Source organism: Rhinoderma darwinii, chromosome 5 (genome assembly GCF_050947455.1).
Source record: "Rhinoderma darwinii isolate aRhiDar2 chromosome 5, aRhiDar2.hap1, whole genome shotgun sequence".
Taxonomy (NCBI): domain Eukaryota; kingdom Metazoa; phylum Chordata; class Amphibia; order Anura; family Rhinodermatidae; genus Rhinoderma; species Rhinoderma darwinii.
Window position 1 is genome coordinate 228,915,647 of NC_134691.1, and position 26,588 is coordinate 228,942,234.

The window sequence follows — 26,588 nt, forward strand, 5'->3', positions numbered from 1 at the left end:
ATTTTACAGACTTTTTTTTTAAAATTGAAACCACAAGATAAAATCAACAGCATAATACATGAATATTCATACATTTAAATGAATACAAAAGTAATAATAATAAGACCATTAATACAGATGTTATAATAAAAGTACAGAACCATAGCAGGATAAAATTTATACAGGGCATAAAAGACATAAAAGAATAAAACCATTTTTATTTACAATGTTATGGTATTCCACATTTGCAAACACCACATGGATGTTGCTTCTTTTACCCCTAGCTGCTTTTTGTCCCTAAGATAATAAATATACATTTCACTTAGGGCATATTTCACACAATTTTTAACGTCAATAAAATCATGTTTAAAAAGCAGAATGTTCCTAACCTTCCAAATGGCATTCTTAAAACAGTTTAAAATGATCCAACAGACCATTTGCTGTTTAAAACTTGGGCAGTTAAAAAGACCATAAAACACGTATTCAAATTTAAGATCTTTAAGACCGCAGGCCCATTTCAGCAATGGGCCTACCTTCCTCCAAACCTCCTGTGCATATGGGCAGTTCCAAAACAGGTGCATTATCGTCTCGTCGTCACCACACCTGTCTCTCGGGCACTTGGCTCTCGCCACCAGTCCTCGCCTATGCTGGAATTCACGAGTAGGGAGGCACTGGTGAACGATTGCCCAGGCAAGGTCCTTGTGCACATTTGCCATAAATTTCCCGAAAACGTTCCGCCACACCACCTTGGACCTTGCCTGTGAGAAATTTGAAACTGCCAGTGTATCCTCCTGCCGCCTACAGGAGAGTGACACTTTTTTCTGGTCCCCCAATATGTCAGGCTCCAATTCTTGGAGACCTAGGAGCCTGACAGTTTTTTCGAGCACCGCATATTGTTTTGGGGGACACAGAAGCACAGGAGAATTCAAAGGGACACGAAACCATCGTTTAAAAATCATGCCCGTAGCGTACTTTAAAAAGTAGCTAAAAATACCATCAGAATTATACATTTTAAAACAGAAGCAAAAGTATTTAATGTAAAAGAAGTTAAAAAGGTTAGGAACATCTCTCCCGCCATTGTCCTTACATCTGTACATAAAATCACGTTTTAGTTTTTCCATTTTGGAACCCCATAAAAACATAAAACAGATCCTGGTCACTTTTTTAATATATAAAATTGTTGGAGGGAAAACCATAGCTACATAAAGCATTATGGGTAATAAAACAGATTTAATTATTAAAACTTTTCCCTCCATGGTGAGATTTCTCAAATTCCACATTAAAACCTTTTTTTCCATTTTGGCAATTACTGAATCCCAATTGGGTCTCCCATCGTTTTCTTGATTAAAAACAATTCCTAAAATTTTTATCTGATCCTGCTGCATGTTAACTCCTGGTGTCACAGAGGAATCCCATACACCAGTATAAAAACAGTCACACTTATCAACGTTTAATTTAAAACCAGAGGCTTCACAAAAAAAGCCGGTGTTCCTCAATGCCCGTCTCATAGAAGCGGCGTCTGGGCATAGGACGGTGGCGTCATCCATATAGCCTAGGATTTTTACCTGGTTCCCCCTTCCTCCAGGTATGGGCACGCCTCTGATGACTTTATCATCTCTTATTAGGGTGAACAGAGGTTCTATGGCACAAATAAAAAGGAGCGGAGACAACGGGCACCCCTGTTTCACCCCTGATAAAAGAGGAACACCTTTAGTTAAAAATCCGTTGATAGAAATTTGGCTAAAACAGGATCGATATAAAAGCTTAATACGTGTTAAAATAATTTCAGGAACAGCCATCTTTTTAAGAACCATAAAAAGATATTCATGGGAGACCCGGTCAAAAGCCTTCTCGAAATCTAAGGATAAAATAGCAAGGCTTTGACCCCTTTCTTTAAAATACCAAATGATGTCACGTAAAATATTCAGGGACTCAGTAATTGACCTCCCAGGTACCCCACATACCTGGTTTGGATGGATTAATTTATGAATAAAAGGTTTAAAACGGATTGTTATTAGTTTAGCTAAAATTTTACAATCAACGTTTAAAAGAGTAATAGGGCGCCAGTTTTTTAACTGGTCCCTCTCACCTTTTTTAAAAATTAAGGACACAATCCCCCTCCTCCAGGAAGGGGGCAGCTCTTCAGTAATAAAAACTTCCTTATACAATAAAAACATGTCATTCTTTAAAATTTCCCAAAAAGCATGATAAAATTCGATGGGCAGACCATCTTCCCCAGGAGCTTTCCCATTAGAAAAACTTTTAAAAGCAAATAAAAGTTCCTCCAAGGTAATATTACGGGATAAAACTTCCTGGTCTAAAATATCTAGCTTGGCATCAAGGGAATTAAGAACATGTTCTAAAAAGGAAGGATCAATATTTTTCTTGTTAAAAAGAGATTGGTAGAAATTAAAAGCAGAATTTAAAATGCCGACCATAGTGGTTTCTCCTTCAAGGTTTAAAATGACATCTCGTTTATCCATTACCTTTTTGAAGAAGAACCGGGAACACTTCTCGCCATCCTCGAGGTGCTTTACATGTGAATTAAAAATTATTTGTTTCCCTTTCTCTTCTATGGCATATTTTATTTCAGCTTTAAGATTTAAGATATCATCATCAACATCCATACCAATCTCCTTCAATTTAAAAAGTACATGTAAACGTTTATTAAGAACATAAAACCATTGTTTTTTCTCTTTTGCTTTCTTCTTACCTGCTCGAATAAAAAAAGCTCTGATTTTGGGTTTAATGCCCTCCCACCAGTGTAGCATAGGCTGACTGGGCGCTCTATGGGACTGCCAACACTGGTAGGTCCGCACAAACTCCTCTTTAATGATGGGGTCCTCCAGGAGTGTGGTGTTTAGTCTCCAGGGACCCCTACAAGCTTTTTGCTCTCCCTCTAGCTCCAGGTGCACTGAAAGGAGCTTGTGATCAGATAAAATATTTGTTAAAAGCAAACATTTTTTGGGAATAAAACTATTAGAAGTGAAAATAAAATCAATTCTGGAGCTCACTCTTCCATTGGACCAGGTGGGGCCTGGGTCCGCAGGCAAGAGTTCCCTCCAGCAATCTTTCAATTTAAAATCACCAATAAAATTCTTGAGCAGGTAAGAAGTACGGTCAATTTTTCGATTAAAATCCCCACCCTGCCGGTGTTCTCCATCTCGCACACAGTTAAAATCACCACCCACCAGCAGGGGGGTAGACCCAACACAAAACAATGGTAAAATCTCTAATAGTTCTGCCCTCTCCTGTTTGGTAGGAGGGGCATAAACGTTTAAAACACGAATTAAAATTCCATTAAAAAGCAAATGTATTAAAATAGCTCTGCCGGGCATGATTTCAGTCACTGTTTGGATGGAGATAAAACGACCTCGGCAGAGCAATCCAACCCCCGCAGAGCGACAGTCATTTCCACCAGACCAGACTGAGGGGCCTAGTTTCCAGTCCATCTTTAAATCTTGATATTCCAAGTCATTAGGGATTCCACATTCTTGAAGCAGGCAAAGGTCAAAGTCCACAGTCTCTAAAAATGAAAATAAAGCAGTCCTGCGGACAGGGCTCTTTAGGGACCTCACATTTAGTGAGGCGACTTTGATAGGAACCAACATAGTCTTAGTTGAGGTCAGGGTCCGAACCAGAAGAGTCGTACTCGGAGATCAGCTGCGAGTCTGGACCCCCTTTTTGAGGGGTCAATAAATCTTGGATATTGGTAGGGTCAGAGCCAGATACGTGGGCGGCTCCAACCCCCACACTGCTCTCATCCGAACTCCGATAGGCAGCTTTCCTCCGAACTCCGGACTCCTCTTCCTCTCGCTGTCTCTTTGCAGAATGGCTCCTATCCATCTCCTCGAAGTCGCTCTCACCCATCTCTGGCCCCTGGCTGAAGATATCGCTGATGTCCTTCCTGGGCAGCTGCACAGGGGCCTGTGAGGTCCCATCACTCTTGGCAACCTTTGCCTGCTTACGGGGAGCCTTCATCGCAAGCCCCTCCACAACCGCAGTGGAGGAACTTTGCTCCGACCCCCCCGTTGACCGGAAATGGTCAAAACGAGGCTCCAATCCAGCATATTTTAGGGTTTTCTTAATGGAGCCCTCGTCTGACACAGAGTGTCTCCGCTCCATGCCCACACTCTTGGGACAGGCGTCAGGTCCTACTGCAGAACCTACGGAGCCACGACGCCTGTCGCTAACCACTGCCTCAACAGGGTCCACTGCAGGCGGAGCAGAGGACCTGTTTGCAGAGGTGCCGGTCAACTTATGTCCAGCAGAGTCAGAATTCCTCCTGCTCTGCCTGGACCCGGTGGAATCCCTATGGCCGTCCCTCGAGGCTGACATCGGTGGGCCCCCCGATGGAGCTGTGAAGGACTTTGGCCTGGACCCCTCAGTCGTCAATGCTCGTTTTGGGGCATTACCAGCGGCGTCTGCACATGTTGCAAACTGCCGCTCTGGCCCTGGTCTGGGTGGCCCAGATTTCGCTCTGCGGGGGCAATCTTTAAAAGCATGCCCAGTCATGCCGCACAGATTGCACAACACCTCGGAACTGCATTTTGCCGCTACGTGTCCAACCTGGCCACACCTGTTACACTGCACCACATGGGGCCGGTCACAATGTTCTCTGGTGTGGCCATATCTCAAGCAGTTCCGGCAGGCTATTGGCATCTGGGGGTAAAATAGGAATCCTCGATTCTTCCCAATGGCAAAGTTCTGGGGTGGGTGATGTAAGCCTCCAATGCCATTGGGATCCTGGCGGAACTTCACCCAATATTTTCTTTTGCCATTCCAGAAGCTCTGGGTGTTCAAGATTTTATGTGAGAAGCGGACCTCCCTGCAGTAACGACTGAGGAAGGTTTCAATGTCACACTCTGAGACAAATGGACTGAACATGCACATCACGAGCGGGACTTCTTCCTCCCCGTAGAGGAATAAAAAGTTCAGTCCATTTAGCCGCTCCTCACTCTGGTCCGCATCAGACAATCTTTTGTGCATGTTGTCGCAACATGCCGCGGCCGTAAAGGATACGGTGTACCGACCGCGGCTTTCCTGGTCGTTGAGACACAGGATGTCCGCCCGCTTGAGCCCCAGGAAGTCCAGCAGAATCACCTCCACAATGAAGCGAAGGTTCTTCCGCTGGCGATGGCCTTCTTCCACCTCGATGCGGACGGACTGGCGCAACCGGGTGTCCCCGGATGCAAATCCAAATGTATATGGCATTTTCAGTGCCTGGGGGCTAAGCCTGTCCCTTATAGCAGCAAGGGCTCAGATTCCACAATTAAGTGGAACCCTCCCCCAAGGCCAAGGATTAGGGTACCCCAGACACCTACGAAGCCCGATAAACGCCCTCGGAACGCTCTTAGAAAAACGCCTCAAGGCCGGTTGACCTCTTGGGTAAGGCGCGATCGCAACTCGTTGTCCGGGGGCTAAGCCCACTCCCCAAATAGCAGCAAGGGGGTGAAGTCTCTCTGTGAAAAGAGACGATCCCCCAAGGCCAAGGAGCAGGGTACCCCGGACACCTCCCAACAAAACCAGATGCAGAAATACTACACCTGATCTTGCCAAAAGGCCGAGAAGCGATAACCCGAATGGGCCGGCCGTTGACCGAGCCTGCCTAATACTGCTGTTCACCCCTTGCAGCGATTGATTCAGCCTACTCCTAGGCAATTCCATGGGGCCCTGCAGGCTCACACACATTTACAGCTACTAAGCGGGAGGGAGGTGAATAAAGGCCGGAGAGGAAGCTACACAGGATTTGCTTCTTTTGCTTGCACCACAATGCAGTGCTGAAAGAGGAGGAATCTACATAAAAACGCCTTCCTGGCAACGCCCAAATGCCCTCCTGCCATGCAGATAAACACTGGCAGCGGCAGCAAGTGCATGCCCACAGCCACCCCTTGTTCCTTCACACCTTGTATCAGCTGTAATCCAGTCCAGTCCGGTGCTGCCTGCTGAGCAGCACTGACCAACACTGCCTGGGCCCAGGCTTTTATCTATCTCTGAGGCAGGCCCCATTATGATGTCAGAAAGCTGGCTCTGGAATCCTGAGGGCTCCACTATGACACGTGCAAAGTTCCGTCTGAACTTTATATAAGACGGTGAGGCTCAGTCAGTCACTCAGTGTTGCCTGAGAGGGCAACACTGCAACAGCCGGCCGCCAGGCTGTCTTTTTTTTGCACATTTATTTGCCTCCAGGAGGCCACAAGAGGGAGACAAGGGACTGCAAAATGGAAAATAAGCATCCACCAACTTTACAGACAACTTCTCTTTGCTCCTACAACCTCCATCCTTGCACAGTTTGTTATTCTTCTAGGTAACATAGTAACAAATCCAAATTGCTGCTCTCTTTGTAGGCAAGCAAGGCTTTGTTGCAACTGCAATTCTTACTTCTTCTTGAAATGTAGGGACGACAGTACATTCCATCACATCCATGTAGTGTACACAGGTAGGTCCATTGTGGCGGGCAGGCAGGCAGGCAGGCAGGCGGGCGGGCGGGCGGCTTTAATGGCTGTTTGCTGTTCCCCTACTCCACTCCGCTATTTGACTGTGGTGCTGCATCAATCAGTGGCTGGCTCAGGTGCAGCTCTTTAACCTACCTAGGAGGGAGGGCGGAGAGAAGACAAGGAAGGTGAATGAGCTGTTCCAATGTGAAATGCCGGAAACACAGAAACACAGAAGACACACACACAACAAGAGGTGGCAATGTATTAATTAATTGCATTTAATAAATGAGCTCATTATCACACATGACTGTACAAATGCATTGTCCAACAGGTGTTGAAATAATGGGATTAAAAGGGGAGATCCCATCAGAAAGACAAAAACAATAGCAAACACAAATAGCACTTTTGGAATCTGATTTTAGTCAACACATAAGGGAAGGGTGCACCGGTCCTGGAAATACTGCAATACCAGGTCAATGCGTGGAGTGGACAGAGCAAGCTCTATTTCCATCTCCCTGTTCTAAAAATCCATTTAATATATGGTCCCCAGATAGGGGACGTATCAGATATTAAACTGATAAGAACAGATTTTTTCTTTTGAATTTAACTAAGTCTAATCAAACTAATTTCTTAAGAACAAGGTCTAGTATAACATCTTCCAACAACTAAAGTGCCATGTGCTCTGTGCTCTTCTTTTCCCTAAACGTTTCTTGTCTAGCAGGTAATATAAATACAGTTCACTGATTGCTAATTTTATACACTCTTTTTCGCTAATATAATCTCTCTTGAACAATAAAATATTTCTGGTTTTCCATAGTGCGTTTTTTATGCAGTTTATAGTGCACCATAAAACTCTTTCTTTTTCTTTTGGCAGTGTCTCATGAATACCATAAAAAATCACTTCAAAGTTTAAAAAGCTAAGACCAGTTAAGAATTTTAAAAGTTCTCCACATTCTTTCCAAACAGTCTGTGCAAAATGACAATTCCAGAATATGTGCAAGGTCGTCTCATCATAGCAGCATTGTTGTCTAGGGCAGACACTGAAATTGCTCAATCCCCTTCTGTGCTGGAAAAATCTGGTGGGCAGACAGTCATGAACCATCATCCAGGCAATGTCTTTGTGGCTGTTTGTAAGGTAGGGTGCATTAACTTTTTCCCATATAGCAGCGCTTCTGTTGAAAGAAAAGTTAGAAATGGGTGTCATTGTATCTTTTTTCTTTATTTCTAGGGACAATTTCCTCGGATTTTTCAAAGTCTCCACCTCAAAGGACTCAAGGTTATGTTGTTTTATTACCTTTTCTAAAATAATATATTGCTTGGGTGGAAATATTAAAACTGGACTAGATAATGACATAGAAATCCACTTGCGTCGCCTAAAAATATGTCCTGCAGCATATCGTAAAAAATAGGACCAATTATTACATAAAGACACACTTTTAAAACAGAGGCTAAAAAACTTAGAATATAGAAAAAGTTTTACATTTGGCACATCTTTACCACCTTTACTAAGTGATTTAAACATTGTCTGTCTATTTAGCTTTTCGAATTTCGAACTCCATACGAATTGGAATAGCATTCTTTGAAGTCTTTTAACAGTTAACTCATTCGGTGGAAACACAAAACTCAAGTACAGCATAATCGGAAGCAGAATGGCTTTTATGACAAGAATTTTGCCACTCAAGGTAAGTTTTCTCAACATCCATAAATCTATTTTCTTTTGTAACTTGTTTTTTACGTCTTCCCAGCTTTGCGCACCATTATTTTGTTGATCGAAGATTACGCCTAAAACTTTAATTTGGTCGGTTTGCATTTTCAAGCTAGGCATAAAAAAATCAGTCCAATCTCCAATCGTAAAACAACTACTTTTGTCAATATTAAGTTTAAAAGCAGAGGCTAGGCAAAAAAATTCTGTAATTCTTATCGCTCGTCTAAGGGCAACCTGTGATGAACAGAAGATAGAGATATCGTCCATATAGCCCATGACTTTAACTTCGTTCCCACCACCTCCGGGTAGGGGAACACCTCTGACAACCTTGTCTTTTCTGATCATTGACAGAAGCGGTTCAATGGCACATATAAATAGTATGGGCGACAGGGGGCACCCCTGTTTAACTCCTGAGTGCAGTTTAACTTCGTCTGTTAGCGAGCCGTTGACTAATATTCTGCTAAAAGAGTTTTTGTATAAAAGCGCAATTTGTCGTATAAAAGCATCTGGAAAACACATCTTTTTTAAAACTAACCATAAAAACCTATGAGACACACGATCAAATGCCTTCTGAAAATCTAATGACAAGATGGCTAAATTCTGCTGTCTATCTTGCTGGTACCAAATTACATCTCTGATGGTGTTTAGATGTTCTGTCACACTTCTCCCTGGTACTGCACAAACTTGGTCCATATTTATAACTTGGCTTAAAACCCCTTTAAAACGGTTAACTAAAATTTTGGACATAATTTTGTAATCCACGTTGAGAAGCGTAATTGGTCTCCAGTTTTCTAACCGAGATTTTTCTCCTTTTTTATGAATTAGAGATACGAGTCCACTTCTCCAGGATAGTGGTAGCAGATCACTTTTAAAGGCTTCCTTAATAACAAGATAAAAGTCCACACTTAAAATGTCCCAAAATTCCCTATAAAATTCTACGGGAAGACCGTCAGATCCCGGGGTTTTCCCAAATAAAAAGCTTTTGACAGCAGCATGAAGTTCTTCAGAAGTAATGTCCTTACATAACAGTTCTTGGTCGGTTTTGGATAACGTGCAATCTAGAGTGTTAATAGCATCCTCAGTAAAAGACAAGTCTATAGGTTTGTCGTTAAAAAGTTCTTGATAAAAGCTTTGAGCTTTGGCAAGCATGCCGTCTGCTGTTGTTTCGCCTTCCAGCTCCTTAATCATCTCTTTGGTGCTGACGGTTTTTTTGAAGAAATATCTAGAGCATTTTTCATTTTTCTCAAGAATTTCAATTTTTGAGCTGAAGATGATTTCTTTCCCTTTGTTCTCAATTTCTTTTGCGATTTGTTCCTTTACATTTATAATTAAGTCTTCCATGTCTATACCAGCACTTCTAAGTTTGTAGTACGTTTGTAGCTTGGTGTTGAGTGTGTTGTGCCACTTCGTCTTCTCTCTTGCTCTCGCAATGCTTTTTTTGACAAAGAATTCTTTGATTTTATTTTTGGCGTATTCCCACCACTCTAGCATGGAAGCGTAATTTTTCTGTTTACTTTTTAAATGGTTATAATGGTTTAAAAAATCTGTCTTTATTGCAGTTTCTTGAAGTAGCGTTGTATTGAGTCTCCAGACTCCTCTGCCTTTGACAAGTCTGGGGACTTCTAATTGTGTCTGAATCATTTTGTGGTCTGAAAAAATATTGGAAATTAACAAAGATGATTTTGGAATAATTTGCTCTGTAACAAAAGTAAAGTCAATTCTGGACTTCGTAACAGCATTTTCCCAGGTGTAACCCGGGTCAGATTTTTGCAGGTCTCTCCAGGTGTCTTTTAGTTTAAAGTCTATGAGCAGGTCCTTTAACTGTTTCTCTGTTTTGTCTTTTTTTGGCTCTCCAGTGCTACCTTCTCTCTTCTCACCGGATAAGATACAATTAAAGTCGCCAGCTATTATTAGCGGGGATGAACCAGGTAAGTAGCATTGTATATCCTCCAACAACTGCGACCTTTCTTCTTTTACAGGCGAGGCATAAACACAGAGAAGTCTTAAGTCCACCCCATGATGGGTTATATTAGCAAACAGAGCTCTTCCGGGCATAACTTCCTTGAATGCATTGACTTTGAACTCCTTAGACTTAAACAATATTCCAACACCGGTTGATCTGGTTTCATTATCTCCAGACCATATGGAATTGCCCAAAGTCCAATCTTGTCTTAGAGTTGCATAGTTCATGTCAAAATCTATTCCGCATTCCTGTACGAAAAAAATGTCTGAGTCCACTGTAGATAAATACGAAAATAAAGCGGCCCGCCTTGTCGGACCCTTTAGACTCCTCACATTGAGTGAGGAAATTTTAATGCTGTTTGCCATAGATCATTCGGATTAGTGGGCACTACTATCCGAATCTGACATGAAGCCCACTGGGGTGCAGGGGCTGGACACGTCTTCTGAATCCGAAAATTCAATATTGGCAGGATCGGATGGTGGGGGTTTTGCCGGAGGCGGTTTTGCTGGAGGTTGCTTTGCCGGAGGTGTCAGTTTAGCTGGTGTCACTAGGGGCTTATATTGAGGCGTGCTGGACCTTTTAGAGCCAACACTTGATCCCTCTTCCTCAGGTTTTCTTTTCCTCTGCACTTCTAGATCCATGGCTTCTTCCAGACTGTGACCCTTGGCCTCTGTAGAAGATCTCTCCCCCACTTTGGCTTCGGGTTTCACCTGTCTCATGATCTTAGCCTTCTCTAGATCTTCAGAGTTTTTTGGACCAAGACCTTTGGCTGCCACAGACGATCTCTCCCCTGCTTTAGCCTCAGGTCTCACAGGATCAGCATTCTCCAATCCATCAGGGCAATCCGACCAGACAGCCGGAGCACCCACGTCAGGTAAGCCTTCTCCTTGCGGAGGTTTCGCCGCTGGCCTCTGCGCTGAAGATGTCCCAGCAGCCCCTGGCTGCCCTCTGACCGCATCTGCATAAGAGCCAGTTTTCTTCAAAGGGCAGTCCCGAAAGGCATGCCCTGGTACACGGCAAATGTTGCAGACCATCACATTTGGACAACTGAAAGTTGCGTGGCCCTTCTGGTAACACTTTTTACAAACTGCCACCTCTTCTGGGCAGTTCTCATACGTATGCCCAAAGTCCATACATTTCCGGCAAAACAAAGGCATGTTAGGATAAAACAGACGTCCTCTGTCTCTGCCAATTAAGAATCCTGAAGGGGGGTGATGGTATCCCCCAATTCCTTCTGAGTCTTCCTTCAGCTTGACAAAAAACTTATATTTTCCTGTCCACAGCTTCTCAGAGTTCAGGACTTTGTGGGAAAAGCGCACTGAGGCGCAATGTCTCTGAAGAAAGAAGCTGATGTCATCCAGGAGCACATGGGGATTACTCATATGAACCACCAGAGGCTTTTCTTCAGTGGTAAACAGAATAACAAAGACTAGACCTTTAAGGTCTTCCTCACCCAACTTCAACCTGATGGTCCTGTACAAGCTTTGACAAGCAGCTTCCGATACCAGGGTAAGGGTATAGCGACCTGGAGCATCTTGGAGAGCTAGGATGTCTTCTCTCTTTATCCCAAGGATCTCCAGCAAAACTCGCCTCACGAAGAAACCCAGCTGGAACTTGTCTCTGGCATCATCTCCAACCTCGATCTTGAAGGAATCCTTTATCTTCAGTTCATCGGATCTTGAAAAACGCATAGTAGCCTCCATCCTCGCTTTGTGGGGATCGCCTTCTCCTCGAATTCTCCTCGCAGGTCCTCTCCTTATAGCAGCATAGGGCTTAAGATGGCGAACCACCGATGCCCTATGGCCAAGAGCTCGACAAGCTTTGGAAAGACCTTTCAGTCAGACACGAGATCTGAGCCAAAAGGCCGAGAAGCGATAACCCGAATGGGCCGGCCGTTGACCGAGCCTGCCTAATACTGCTGTTCACCCCTTGCAGCGATTGATTCAGCCTACTCCTAGGCAATTCCATGGGGCCCTGCAGGCTCACACACATTTACAGCTACTAAGCGGGAGGGAGGTGAATAAAGGCCGGAGAGGAAGCTACACAGGATTTGCTTCTTTTGCTTGCACCACAATGCAGTGCTGAAAGAGGAGGAATCTACATAAAAACGCCTTCCTGGCAACGCCCAAATGCCCTCCTGCCATGCAGATAAACACTGGCAGCGGCAGCAAGTGCATGCCCACAGCCACCCCTTGTTCCTTCACACCTTGTATCAGCTGTAATCCAGTCCAGTCCGGTGCTGCCTGCTGAGCAGCACTGACCAACACTGCCTGGGCCCAGGCTTTTATCTATCTCTGAGGCAGGCCCCATTATGATGTCAGAAAGCTGGCTCTGGAATCCTGAGGGCTCCACTATGACACGTGCAAAGTTCCGTCTGAACTTTATATAAGACGGTGAGGCTCAGTCAGTCACTCAGTGTTGCCTGAGAGGGCAACACTGCAACAGCCGGCCGCCAGGCTGTCTTTTTTTTGCACATTTATTTGCCTCCAGGAGGCCACAAGAGGGAGACAAGGGACTGCAAAATGGAAAATAAGCATCCACCAACTTTACAGACAACTTCTCTTTGCTCCTACAACCTCCATCCTTGCACAGTTTGTTATTCTTCTAGGTAACATAGTAACAAATCCAAATTGCTGCTCTCTTTGTAGGCAAGCAAGGCTTTGTTGCAACTGCAATTCTTACTTCTTCTTGAAATGTAGGGACGACAGTACATTCCATCACATCCATGTAGTGTACACAGGTAGGTCCATTGTGGCGGGCAGGCAGGCAGGCAGGCAGGCAGGCGGGCGGGCGGGCGGCTTTAATGGCTGTTTGCTGTTCCCCTACTCCACTCCGCTATTTGACTGTGGTGCTGCATCAATCAGTGGCTGGCTCAGGTGCAGCTCTTTAACCTACCTAGGAGGGAGGGCGGAGAGAAGACAAGGAAGGTGAATGAGCTGTTCCAATGTGAAATGCCGGAAACACAGAAACACAGAAGACACACACACAACAAGAGGTGGCAATGTATTAATTAATTGCATTTAATAAATGAGCTCATTATCACACATGACTGTACAAATGCATTGTCCAACAGGTGTTGAAATAATGGGATTAAAAGGGGAGATCCCATCAGAAAGACAAAAACAATAGCAAACACAAATAGCACTTTTGGAATCTGATTTTAGTCAACACATAAGGGAAGGGTGCACCGGTCCTGGAAATACTGCAATACCAGGTCAATGCGTGGAGTGGACAGAGCAAGCTCTATTTCCATCTCCCTGTTCTAAAAATCCATTTAATATATGGTCCCCAGATAGGGGACGTATCAGATATTAAACTGATAAGAACAGATTTTTTTTTTTTTTTTTTTTTTTTTTTTTTTTTTTTTTAAAACCATTTCAGTTAGTTATAAGCAACTTATAATGTTTCTCAAAACTTGAAAATCAAATCCACGTTGCTTCAAACTTATCATCATTCTGGTTTGTTCTTTATTTTTTCTTCAATTTACATAAACAATCACAAAGAAAAACAGAACAATATTACCTACATCGTATCAGGAATTTCCATTTTTTGAACTTCCATATCCCCTCTGAATCTAGGCCACCACCACGCTGTCTATCCCACAAATACATGACGTAAAGTCTAGACAAAATCATCCTAATACACTCATTTACAGGCACTAATTTCCTTTTAAACACTAACAAGTTTCTCACATCCCACAAACTTTCCATCACACATGCCATAATTAACCACATAATTCTATCTTTCATACGACTACTTGCACCCATTCCAAACATTGCTACTTTCCAATTAACAAATTTTACCCCCGCTAGTTCTTTACACAAACCACCCACCCCTTTCCATACTTCATACGAATAGTCACAATCCCACAACATATGTCTCACACTCTCACTTGCTCCACATCCATTCCTCGGGCAAACCTCAGACCTAATAAGATCCCTTCTTTTCTGCACTTGCCTAACAGGTAGGATATTATGCAGCGACATCCATACAATATCACGCTGTCTGTTTGACATACCACTCACCTTCAATTTACTCCATACACTCTGCACTTCATTAGACCTCAAACCTGCAATTTCACATGGAATTTCATTCGCACGTATTCTCTTCATCACCGCATTCTTATTTTTAAACTCACTCATTGGCACAGCAAGCAAGTCATTTTTCCTCACAAAAACCTCAATCCTCATATACCACACTGGACACTTGAAAGCCACAGGCACACTTGCATCTCTCTTTACCCAATTCAGACCATACAACATCCAACCAGCCAAGTATCTAATCATGAAACCAGTCTTATTATTCCTCTGCACTAACACAGACACCACTTTGATATAATTCAAAGCCAAAAATACCTCAACATTTGGAAAATCCAAACCACCATTCACACACATCTTATACACATACTCTCTCTTCAATTTTTCCATTCTACTCCCCCAAAAAAATGTAAAAATCATCTTTTCCGTCTTCTTAATTTTGTGAGTAGCAAAAGGGAAAACAACTGCACAAAAAAGTAAAATTGGTAACACAACAGATTTAACTATCAAAATTTTTCCCGTCAGTGTCAAACTTCTCAGTCTCCAAAAGTTCAGTTTTCGTTCTATTCTCATACCACATTCATCCCAACTTTCATTCCCTCTCAAATCCTCATTAAATTGCACACCCAATATTTTAATAGCACCCATCTCACAATTAACCCCATCCATTCTCACACTCCTATCACCAAAACACTTAAAGCTACATTTACCCCAATTCACTTTAAACGCAGACGCACTACAAAACAACCTCAACAACAATCTCGCTCTATTTATCTCCGCCTCTCTTTCACTAACAATCACCACATCGTCCATATAACCCAATACTTTCAGAAACTTACCATTACTCCCAGGAATTAATAACCCCCTCATAAATTTTTCCCTTCTAACCATACACAACAACACTTCAATCACACTAATGAACAGGACAGGGGACATAGGACAACCCTGCCTGACACCTGACCTTATCCCCACTTTTCCACTCAGAAACCCATTTACGAGAAACTCACTTGTTACGTTCCCATACAAACCTTTCACTGCATACACAAACTTTCTCGGAAAACCCATTTTACACAGCACACTAAACATAAACTCATGCGACACCCTATCAAATGCCTTTTCAAAATCCACAGATAGGACCATACATTTCTGCTTTCTATCCATACAGTCCCCAATCATATCCCTTAGTAACAACAAATTATCAGTCATACTTCTACCAGGCACTGCACACACTTGATCTTCATTCACCACTTCAGCAACAACCTCACGCATCCTATTGGCCAATACTTTACTAAAACACTTATAGTCAGAATCCAACAAAGTAATTGGCCTCCAATTTGCCAAATTTTTCTTCTCACCTTTTTTATATATCAGCACAACCACACCTTCTTTCATAGATTTGCTCAACACACCATGCTTCCACATATACTGACATACCTCAAGCAAATCCCCACCAATTATATCCCACATCCTCACATATAATTCAATTGGGATCCCATCCTTCCCAGGTGTTTTATTTTTACTTGCACTCATCACCACATTTCTCACTTCATCCATGGTAATATCACCACACAGAGACTCACAATCTTCCTCTCCAAGTTTATTTTCCAACCCATTCAAAACCTCATTCATCAAATCCTTATCATACCACTTCTCTCCATACAACTGGGTATAAAAACCTTCAACTTCACTCATCACATCCTTTCCAGAAACACACTCACCCCTATCATTCAATAATTCATCCATATCATCCTTTTTACCACATATTTTTTTGAAAAAAAATCTTGTACATTTTTCATCTTTGTCTAAGTTCTCAACTTTTGATCTATATATAATTTTTTTCCCTTTTTCCTCTAATAAAAGCCTACTTTCATTCCTTGCGTCCCTCATCAAATCACTGACATCCACACCAAGCTCGCCAAGTTTTCTCAACCATTCTATTCTAACATTCAACTCATTATATTGGTTTCTTAGCATAGCTGCTTTTTTATAGCCCCATTTTTTAAAGAATCTTTTACATTCATTCTTCATCCAATCCCACCACTCCAACACATTCCCAAAAGATTCCTGCCGCGATTTCCATCCTTTATACGCATATATAAAAGCCTTCACAATTCTTTCATCCTCTAATAAACTTACATTTAACTTCCATACCCCTGCACCACGCACTAAACGAACATCCCCTTCAAAAGTTGCACACATACACACATGGTCAGAAAAGGTCACATCGCGCTGCCGCAAACTCATGCACCCCACATTTTTTGAGAAAAGCACCCGATCTATCCTTGATGTTACCCCTCCTCTATCAGACCTATAAGTGTCGGGTGGTGGCTTTCCCAAATGAACCTCAGCAGCATCTATAAAAGAAAAATCTTTGATTAATTGGTACAACTTTTTACCAGACACATCCATTTTTTCCCCTTCCGTCACACAGTTAAAGTCCCCAACCCAAATCGTAGGAATTCTCCCTGGCAAAAAAAAGGACAACTTCTCTAGGAGCTCTAACCTCTCTTCTTTTTTTGTTGCTCCATATATATTAATTACCCTTACCCTCCACCCTCTGACATTTATCTCTGCCAAAATACACCTCCCCACTTCCACCACAATATAACTTTCTAATTTTAAATTCCTATTCCCTAGCAATATTCCTACCCCATCATTTTTATTTATAGAAGAACCAGACCATATACATTGGCCATATGGCCATTCCTGTTCTGGCACAGGTTCCCTAATACCGCATTCTTGCAAACAATATACATCAGCTCCTAAATTTTTTAAAAAATCCAGAACTGCAGCCCTCCTGGGCTTAGATTGAATCAGTCGTACATTTAAGGATACGACATCAAATGTAGGTTTGGATGCCATATTTTAATTTTCATAGCCAGATAACCGCAGGTTGTCCATTTGCACTTCAGCCTTTGCCTTCTGGAGGCTGGCAACCTAATGTGAAGAAACTGGTCCCTTGATCTTCTAGAAAAGGCTCATCAAACGAAATCACTGATGAGGGGTATTCCTCCTCCCTTCCAGGGGTTACAGGGGGTGACGCGGCCAGCCTGGCTCTCTTAGCCCCCATATCCAGAATTTCGTCTGCAGGTCGGGTGCCTACAGTGGTAAAATCCCCTTGACCTCCAACTCCTTCCAGAAACACTTCATCCAGACTCCAAGAAACAGGAGGAGTCACGGGGACGTCGCCCTCAATTTCTCCCTCACCCTGTAGCCCAGTCTGGGCATCGGATGGGTGAGGAAGATCCTCCTCGACCGGGGCTACCTCCATGCCTGCCCCTTCCTCCACACGTACTTCTACTGGAGATGTGCTTAAAGAAGCCAGATAGTCAGCGGGTACCTCCTCGCCCAACCGTCCAGTTCTCGCTATCATCTCAGCCACTTGGCTCCTGGCTGCCTCTGCATATGACTTCTTCCGCAGAGGGCAGTCTTTGAATGTATGCCCTTCCACCTCGCAGAGATTACAAACAATGCGGTTGACACATTCTTTTGCTTTGTGACCCTCCTGGTTACATCTGGAACACTTCCCTGAATTTTGACATCCTTCCCTTGTGTGGCCAAAAACTTTACAATTCCTGCAGAAGGGAGGACACCTGGGAAAAAACAGATATCCCCTGTCTCTTCCAATGGAGAAGTTCGATGGAGGGAAATGGAAGCCTCCTGGTTCCTCAATATCTTGCCGAAACCGGACCCGAAATTTGTATTTCCCATTCCAGATCATTTCAGTGTTCAAGATTTTATTCTCAAACTTAACATATGCACAATGTCTAGACAGGAATGCCGTGATATCTTGCAAAGGTACATGTGCATTGTAGAGAAAAACAACCAGGAAGACTTCTCCTTCATCATACAGCAGGATAAAAGTAAGTCCTCCAAGCTCAGGATTGTTCACATTTTGCATCAAATTGTAATGGAAAGTATGGCAGGCAGGTAAATCCGTCAATATCAAGGTAAAATGACCAACCTTATGCTCCTGAAGACAAAGGATTTTCTTCCGCTCCACTTTCAGAATTCCAAACAAGATGTTGTTCACCAGGTGTCGTAGGTCCAGGGTCTTCTCTGATCCAACATCAACTTCGATCCGAATGCCGTACTTGACCCGGGTTTCCCCGGCCTTAGCGTGACGTACAATAACGCCCATGTCGATCGCCTTCCTGCCACTGGCTGTCTCCCTATAGCAACAAGCAGCTTAAGCCCCAAAGGGCGATGCTGCAGGGCCGAGAGTTCAGCACTGGACGCCTCTGGTTAGCCACTTGAGCTTAGCCAAAAGGCCGAGAAGCGATAACCCGAATGGGCCGGCCGTTGACCGAGCCTGCCTAATACTGCTGTTCACCCCTTGCAGCGATTGATTCAGCCTACTCCTAGGCAATTCCATGGGGCCCTGCAGGCTCACACACATTTACAGCTACTAAGCGGGAGGGAGGTGAATAAAGGCCGGAGAGGAAGCTACACAGGATTTGCTTCTTTTGCTTGCACCACAATGCAGTGCTGAAAGAGGAGGAATCTACATAAAAACGCCTTCCTGGCAACGCCCAAATGCCCTCCTGCCATGCAGATAAACACTGGCAGCGGCAGCAAGTGCATGCCCACAGCCACCCCTTGTTCCTTCACACCTTGTATCAGCTGTAATCCAGTCCAGTCCGGTGCTGCCTGCTGAGCAGCACTGACCAACACTGCCTGGGCCCAGGCTTTTATCTATCTCTGAGGCAGGCCCCATTATGATGTCAGAAAGCTGGCTCTGGAATCCTGAGGGCTCCACTATGACACGTGCAAAGTTCCGTCTGAACTTTATATAAGACGGTGAGGCTCAGTCAGTCACTCAGTGTTGCCTGAGAGGGCAACACTGCAACAGCCGGCCGCCAGGCTGTCTTTTTTTTGCACATTTATTTGCCTCCAGGAGGCCACAAGAGGGAGACAAGGGACTGCAAAATGGAAAATAAGCATCCACCAACTTTACAGACAACTTCTCTTTGCTCCTACAACCTCCATCCTTGCACAGTTTGTTATTCTTCTAGGTAACATAGTAACAAATCCAAATTGCTGCTCTCTTTGTAGGCAAGCAAGGCTTTGTTGCAACTGCAATTCTTACTTCTTCTTGAAATGTAGGGACGACAGTACATTCCATCACATCCATGTAGTGTACACAGGTAGGTCCATTGTGGCGGGCAGGCAGGCAGGCAGGCAGGCGGGCGGGCGGGCGGCTTTAATGGCTGTTTGCTGTTCCCCTACTCCACTCCGCTATTTGACTGTGGTGCTGCATCAATCAGTGGCTGGCTCAGGTGCAGCTCTTTAACCTACCTAGGAGGGAGGGCGGAGAGAAGACAAGGAAGGTGAATGAGCTGTTCCAATGTGAAATGCCGGAAACACAGAAACACAGAAGACACACACACAACAAGAGGTGGCAATGTATTAATTAATTGCATTTAATAAATGAGCTCATTATCACACATGACTGTACAAATGCATTGTCCAACAGGTGTTGAAATAATGGGATTAAAAGGGGAGATCCCATCAGAAAGACAAAAACAATAGCAAACACAAATAGCACTTTTGGAATCTGATTTTAGTCAACACATAAGGGAAGGGTGCACCGGTCCTGGAAATACTGCAATACCAGGTCAATGCGTGGAGTGGACAGAGCAAGCTCTATTTCCATCTCCCTGTTCTAAAAATCCATTTAATATATGGTCCCCAGATAGGGGACGTATCAGATATTAAACTGATAAGAACAGATTTTTTTTTTTTTTTTTTTTTTTTTTCTTAAAACCATTTCAGTTAGTTATAAGCAACTTATAATGTTTCTCAAAACTTGAAAATCAAATCCACGTTGCTTCAAACTTATCATCATTCTGGTTTGTTCTTTATTTTTTCTTCAATTTACATAAACAATCACAAAAAAAAACAGAACAATATTACCTACATCGTATCAGGAATTTCCATTTTTTGAACTTCCATATCCCCTCTGAATCTAGGCCACCACCACGCTGTCTATCCCACAAATACATGACGTAAAGTCTAGACAAAATCATCCTAATACACTCATTTACAGGCACTAATTTCCTTTTAAACACTAACAAGTTTCTCACATCCCACAAACTTTCCATCACACATGCCATAATTAACCACATAATTCTATCTTTCATACGACTACTTGCACCCATTCCAAACATTGCTACTTTCCAATTAACAAATTTTACCCCCGCTAGTTCTTTACACAAACCACCCACCCCTTTCCATACTTCATACGAATAGTCACAATCCCACAACATATGTCTCACACTCTCACTTGCTCCACATCCATTCCTCGGGCAAACCTCAGACCTAATAAGATCCCTTCTTTTCTGCACTTGCCTAACAGGTAGGATATTATGCAGCGACATCCATACAATATCACGCTGTCTGTTTGACATACCACTCACCTTCAATTTACTCCATACACTCTGCACTTCATTAGACCTCAAACCTGCAATTTCACATGGAATTTCATTCGCACGTATTCTCTTCATCACCGCATTCTTATTTTTAAACTCACTCATTGGCACAGCAAGCAAGTCATTTTTCCTCACAAAAACCTCAATCCTCATATACCACACTGGACACTTGAAAGCCACAGGCACACTTGCATCTCTCTTTACCCAATTCAGACCATACAACATCCAACCAGCCAAGTATCTAATCATGAAACCAGTCTTATTATTCCTCTGCACTAACACAGACACCACTTTGATATAATTCAAAGCCAAAAATACCTCAACATTTGGAAAATCCAAACCACCATTCACACACATCTTATACACATACTCTCTCTTCAATTTTTCCATTCTACTCCCCCAAAAAAATGTAAAAATCATCTTTTCCGTCTTCTTAATTTTGTGAGTAGCAAAAGGGAAAACAACTGCACAAAAAAGTAAAATTGGTAACACAACAGATTTAACTATCAAAATTTTTCCCGTCAGTGTCAAACTTCTCAGTCTCCAAAAGTTCAGTTTTCGTTCTATTCTCATACCACATTCATCCCAACTTTCATTCCCTCTCAAATCCTCATTAAATTGCACACCCAATATTTTAATAGCACCCATCTCACAATTAACCCCATCCATTCTCACACTCCTATCACCAAAACACTTAAAGCTACATTTACCCCAATTCACTTTAAACGCAGACGCACTACAAAACAACCTCAACAACAATCTCGCTCTATTTATCTCCGCCTCTCTTTCACTAACAATCACCACATCGTCCATATAACCCAATACTTTCAGAAACTTACCATTACTCCCAGGAATTAATAACCCCCTCATAAATTTTTCCCTTCTAACCATACACAACAACACTTCAATCACACTAATGAACAGGACAGGGGACATAGGACAACCCTGCCTGACACCTGACCTTATCCCCACTTTTCCACTCAGAAACCCATTTACGAGAAACTCACTTGTTACGTTCCCATACAAACCTTTCACTGCATACACAAACTTTCTCGGAAAACCCATTTTACACAGCACACTAAACATAAACTCATGCGACACCCTATCAAATGCCTTTTCAAAATCCACAGATAGGACCATACATTTCTGCTTTCTATCCATACAGTCCCCAATCATATCCCTTAGTAACAACAAATTATCAGTCATACTTCTACCAGGCACTGCACACACTTGATCTTCATTCACCACTTCAGCAACAACCTCACGCATCCTATTGGCCAATACTTTACTAAAACACTTATAGTCAGAATCCAACAAAGTAATTGGCCTCCAATTTGCCAAATTTTTCTTCTCACCTTTTTTATATATCAGCACAACCACACCTTCTTTCATAGATTTGCTCAACACACCATGCTTCCACATATACTGACATACCTCAAGCAAATCCCCACCAATTATATCCCACATCCTCACATATAATTCAATTGGGATCCCATCCTTCCCAGGTGTTTTATTTTTACTTGCACTCATCACCACATTTCTCACTTCATCCATGGTAATATCACCACACAGAGACTCACAATCTTCCTCTCCAAGTTTATTTTCCAACCCATTCAAAACCTCATTCATCAAATCCTTATCATACCACTTCTCTCCATACAACTGGGTATAAAAACCTTCAACTTCACTCATCACATCCTTTCCAGAAACACACTCACCCCTATCATTCAATAATTCATCCATATCATCCTTTTTACCACATATTTTTTTGAAAAAAAATCTTGTACATTTTTCATCTTTGTCTAAGTTTTCAACTTTTGATCTATATATAATTTTTTTCCCTTTTTCCTCTAATAAAAGCCTACTTTCATTCCTTGCGTCCCTCATCAAATCACTGACATCCACACCAAGCTCGCCAAGTTTTCTCAACCATTCTATTCTAACATTCAACTCATTATATTGGTTTCTTAGCATAGCTGCTTTTTTATAGCCCCATTTTTTAAAGAATCTTTTACATTCATTCTTCATCCAATCCCACCACTCCAACACATTCCCAAAAGATTCCTGCCGCGATTTCCATCCTTTATACGCATATATAAAAGCCTTCACAATTCTTTCATCCTCTAATAAACTTACATTTAACTTCCATACCCCTGCACCACGCACTAAACGAACATCCCCTTCAAAAGTTGCACACATACACACATGGTCAGAAAAGGTCACATCGCGCTGCCGCAAACTCATGCACCCCACATTTTTTGAGAAAAGCACCCGATCTATCCTTGATGTTACCCCTCCTCTATCAGACCTATAAGTGTCGGGTGGTGGCTTTCCCAAATGAACCTCAGCAGCATCTATAAAAGAAAAATCTTTGATTAATTGGTACAACTTTTTACCAGATACATCCATTTTTTCCCCTTCCGTCACACAGTTAAAGTCCCCAACCCAAATCGTAGGAATTCTCCCTGGCAAAAAAAAGGACAACTTCTCTAGGAGCTCTAACCTCTCTTCTTTTTTTGTTGCTCCATATATATTAATTACCCTTACCCTCCACCCTCTGATATTTATCTCTGCCAAAATACACCTCCCCACTTCCACCACAATATAACTTTCTAATTTTAAATTCCTATTCCCTAGCAATATTCCTACCCCATCATTTTTATTTATAGAAGAACCAGACCATATACATTGGCCATATGGCCATTCCTGTTCTGGCACAGGTTCCCTAATACCGCATTCTTGCAAACAATATACATCAGCTCCTAAATTTTTTAAAAAATCCAGAACTGCAGCCCTCCTGGGCTTAGATTGAATCAGTCGTACATTTAAGGATACGACATCAAATGTAGGTTTGGATGCCATATTTTAATTTTCATAGCCAGATAACCGCAGGTTGTCCATTTGCACTTCAGCCTTTGCCTTCTGGAGGCTGGCAACCTAATGTGAAGAAACTGGTCCCTTGATCTTCTAGAAAAGGCTCATCAAACGAAATCACTGATGAGGGGTATTCCTCCTCCCTTCCAGGGGTTACAGGGGGTGACGCGGCCAGCCTGGCTCTCTTAGCCCCCATATCCAGAATTTCGTCTGCAGGTCGGGTGCCTACAGTGGTAAAATCCCCTTGACCTCCAACTCCTTCCAGAAACACTTCATCCAGACTCCAAGAAACAGGAGGAGTCACGGGGACGTCGCCCTCAATTTCTCCCTCACCCTGTAGCCCAGTCTGGGCATCGGATGGGTGAGGAAGATCCTCCTCGACCGGGGCTACCTCCATGCCTGCCCCTTCCTCCACACGTACTTCTACTGGAGATGTGCTTAAAGAAGCCAGATAGTCAGCGGGTACCTCCTCGCCCAACCGTCCAGTTCTCGCTATCATCTCAGCCACTTGGCTCCTGGCTGCCTCTGCATATGACTTCTTCCGCAGAGGGCAGTCTTTGAATGTATGCCCTTCCACCTCGCAGAGATTACAAACAATGCGGTTGACACATTCTTTTGCTTTGTGACCCTCCTGGTTACATCTGGAACACTTCCCTGAATTTTGACATCCTTCCCTTGTGTGGCCAAAAACTTTACAATTCCTGCAGAAGGGAGGACACCTGGGAAAAAACAGATATCCCCTGTCTCTTCCAATGGAGAAGTTCGATGGAGGGAAATGGAAGCCTCCTGGTTCCTCAATATCTTGCCGAAACCGGACCCGAAATTTGTATTTCCCATTCCAGATCATTTCAGTGTTCAAGATTTTATTCTCAAACTTAACATATGCACAATGTCTAGACAGGAATGCCGTGATATCTTGCAAAGGTACATGTGCATTGTAGAGAAAAACAACCAGGAAGACTTCTCCTTCATCATACAGCAGGATAAAAGTAAGTCCTCCAAGCTCAGGATTGTTCACATTTTGCATCAAATTGTAATGGAAAGTATGGCAGGCAGGTAAATCCGTCAATATCAAGGTAAAATGACCAACCTTATGCTCCTGAAGACAAAGGATTTTCTTCCGCTCCACTTTCAGAATTCCAAACAAGATGTTGTTCACCAGGTGTCGTAGGTCCAGGGTCTTCTCTGATCCAACATCAACTTCGATCCGAATGCCGTACTTGACCCGGGTTTCCCCGGCCTTAGCGTGACGTACAATAACGCCCATGTCGATCGCCTTCCTGCCACTGGCTGTCTCCCTATAGCAACAAGCAGCTTAAGCCCCAAAGGGCGATGCTGCAGGGCCGAGAGTTCAGCACTGGACGCCTCTGGTTAGCCACTTGAGCTTAGCCAAAAGGCCGAGAAGCGATAACCCGAATGGGCCGGCCGTTGACCGAGCCTGCCTAATACTGCTGTTCACCCCTTGCAGCGATTGATTCAGCCTACTCCTAGGCAATTCCATGGGGCCCTGCAGGCTCACACACATTTACAGCTACTAAGCGGGAGGGAGGTGAATAAAGGCCGGAGAGGAAGCTACACAGGATTTGCTTCTTTTGCTTGCACCACAATGCAGTGCTGAAAGAGGAGGAATCTACATAAAAACGCCTTCCTGGCAACGCCCAAATGCCCTCCTGCCATGCAGATAAACACTGGCAGCGGCAGCAAGTGCATGCCCACAGCCACCCCTTGTTCCTTCACACCTTGTATCAGCTGTAATCCAGTCCAGTCCGGTGCTGCCTGCTGAGCAGCACTGACCAACACTGCCTGGGCCCAGGCTTTTATCTATCTCTGAGGCAGGCCCCATTATGATGTCAGAAAGCTGGCTCTGGAATCCTGAGGGCTCCACTATGACACGTGCAAAGTTCCGTCTGAACTTTATATAAGACGGTGAGGCTCAGTCAGTCACTCAGTGTTGCCTGAGAGGGCAACACTGCAACAGCCGGCCGCCAGGCTGTCTTTTTTTTGCACATTTATTTGCCTCCAGGAGGCCACAAGAGGGAGACAAGGGACTGCAAAATGGAAAATAAGCATCCACCAACTTTACAGACAACTTCTCTTTGCTCCTACAACCTCCATCCTTGCACAGTTTGTTATTCTTCTAGGTAACATAGTAACAAATCCAAATTGCTGCTCTCTTTGTAGGCAAGCAAGGCTTTGTTGCAACTGCAATTCTTACTTCTTCTTGAAATGTAGGGACGACAGTACATTCCATCACATCCATGTAGTGTACACAGGTAGGTCCATTGTGGCGGGCAGGCAGGCAGGCAGGCAGGCGGGCGGGCGGGCGGCTTTAATGGCTGTTTGCTGTTCCCCTACTCCACTCCGCTATTTGACTGTGGTGCTGCATCAATCAGTGGCTGGCTCAGGTGCAGCTCTTTAACCTACCTAGGAGGGAGGGCGGAGAGAAGACAAGGAAGGTGAATGAGCTGTTCCAATGTGAAATGCCGGAAACACAGAAACACAGAAGACACACACACAACAAGAGGTGGCAATGTATTAATTAATTGCATTTAATAAATGAGCTCATTATCACACATGACTGTACAAATGCATTGTCCAACAGGTGTTGAAATAATGGGATTAAAAGGGGAGATCCCATCAGAAAGACAAAAACAATAGCAAACACAAATAGCACTTTTGGAATCTGATTTTAGTCAACACATAAGGGAAGGGTGCACCGGTCCTGGAAATACTGCAATACCAGGTCAATGCGTGGAGTGGACAGAGCAAGCTCTATTTCCATCTCCCTGTTCTAAAAATCCATTTAATATATGGTCCCCAGATAGGGGACGTATCAGATATTAAACTGATAAGAACAGATTTTTTTTTTTTTTTTTTTTTTTTTTTTTTAATAACCATTCAGTTAGATACGAAGCGAAAACTTAAGTTTTTCAATCTGAATAATCAAAAAAACGATATCGCTTATATCAATCATCTCTATGGTTACTCTTTCAATTTGTTCTTTTATTTAATTCCAAAAGAAAGACAATGCATTACAGAAATAACAGATGACAAAACAACATTATTTATAGCGGATTAATGCTTTCCACTTTTTGAATTTCCAAATCCCTTCGGAATCAACATTGCCACCACCGCGCTGCTTATCCCATAAATATTTGACAT

At 43.2% G+C, this 26,588-nt stretch overlaps 3 non-coding genes and 1 pseudogene across 3 annotated transcripts; all 4 read right to left on the reverse strand.

Annotated features, from left to right (window-relative positions):
* Positions 1–6,851: 6,851 nt before the first annotated feature.
* LOC142653725 (U2 spliceosomal RNA) lies at positions 6,852–7,042 on the reverse strand. Its single transcript, XR_012848642.1, has one exon. It is a non-coding gene; the product is annotated as a U2 spliceosomal RNA (small nuclear RNA).
* A 6,219-nt stretch (positions 7,043–13,261) lies between these two features.
* LOC142654213 (U2 spliceosomal RNA) lies at positions 13,262–13,460 on the reverse strand. The gene has a single exon (XR_012848930.1). It is a non-coding gene; the product is annotated as a U2 spliceosomal RNA (small nuclear RNA).
* A 6,241-nt stretch (positions 13,461–19,701) lies between these two features.
* On the reverse strand, positions 19,702–19,891 carry LOC142654075 (U2 spliceosomal RNA). Its single transcript, XR_012848860.1, has one exon. It is a non-coding gene; the product is annotated as a U2 spliceosomal RNA (small nuclear RNA).
* A 6,241-nt stretch (positions 19,892–26,132) lies between these two features.
* LOC142654181 (U2 spliceosomal RNA) lies at positions 26,133–26,351 on the reverse strand (annotated as a pseudogene).
* Between the last annotated feature and the right edge of the window lie 237 nt (positions 26,352–26,588).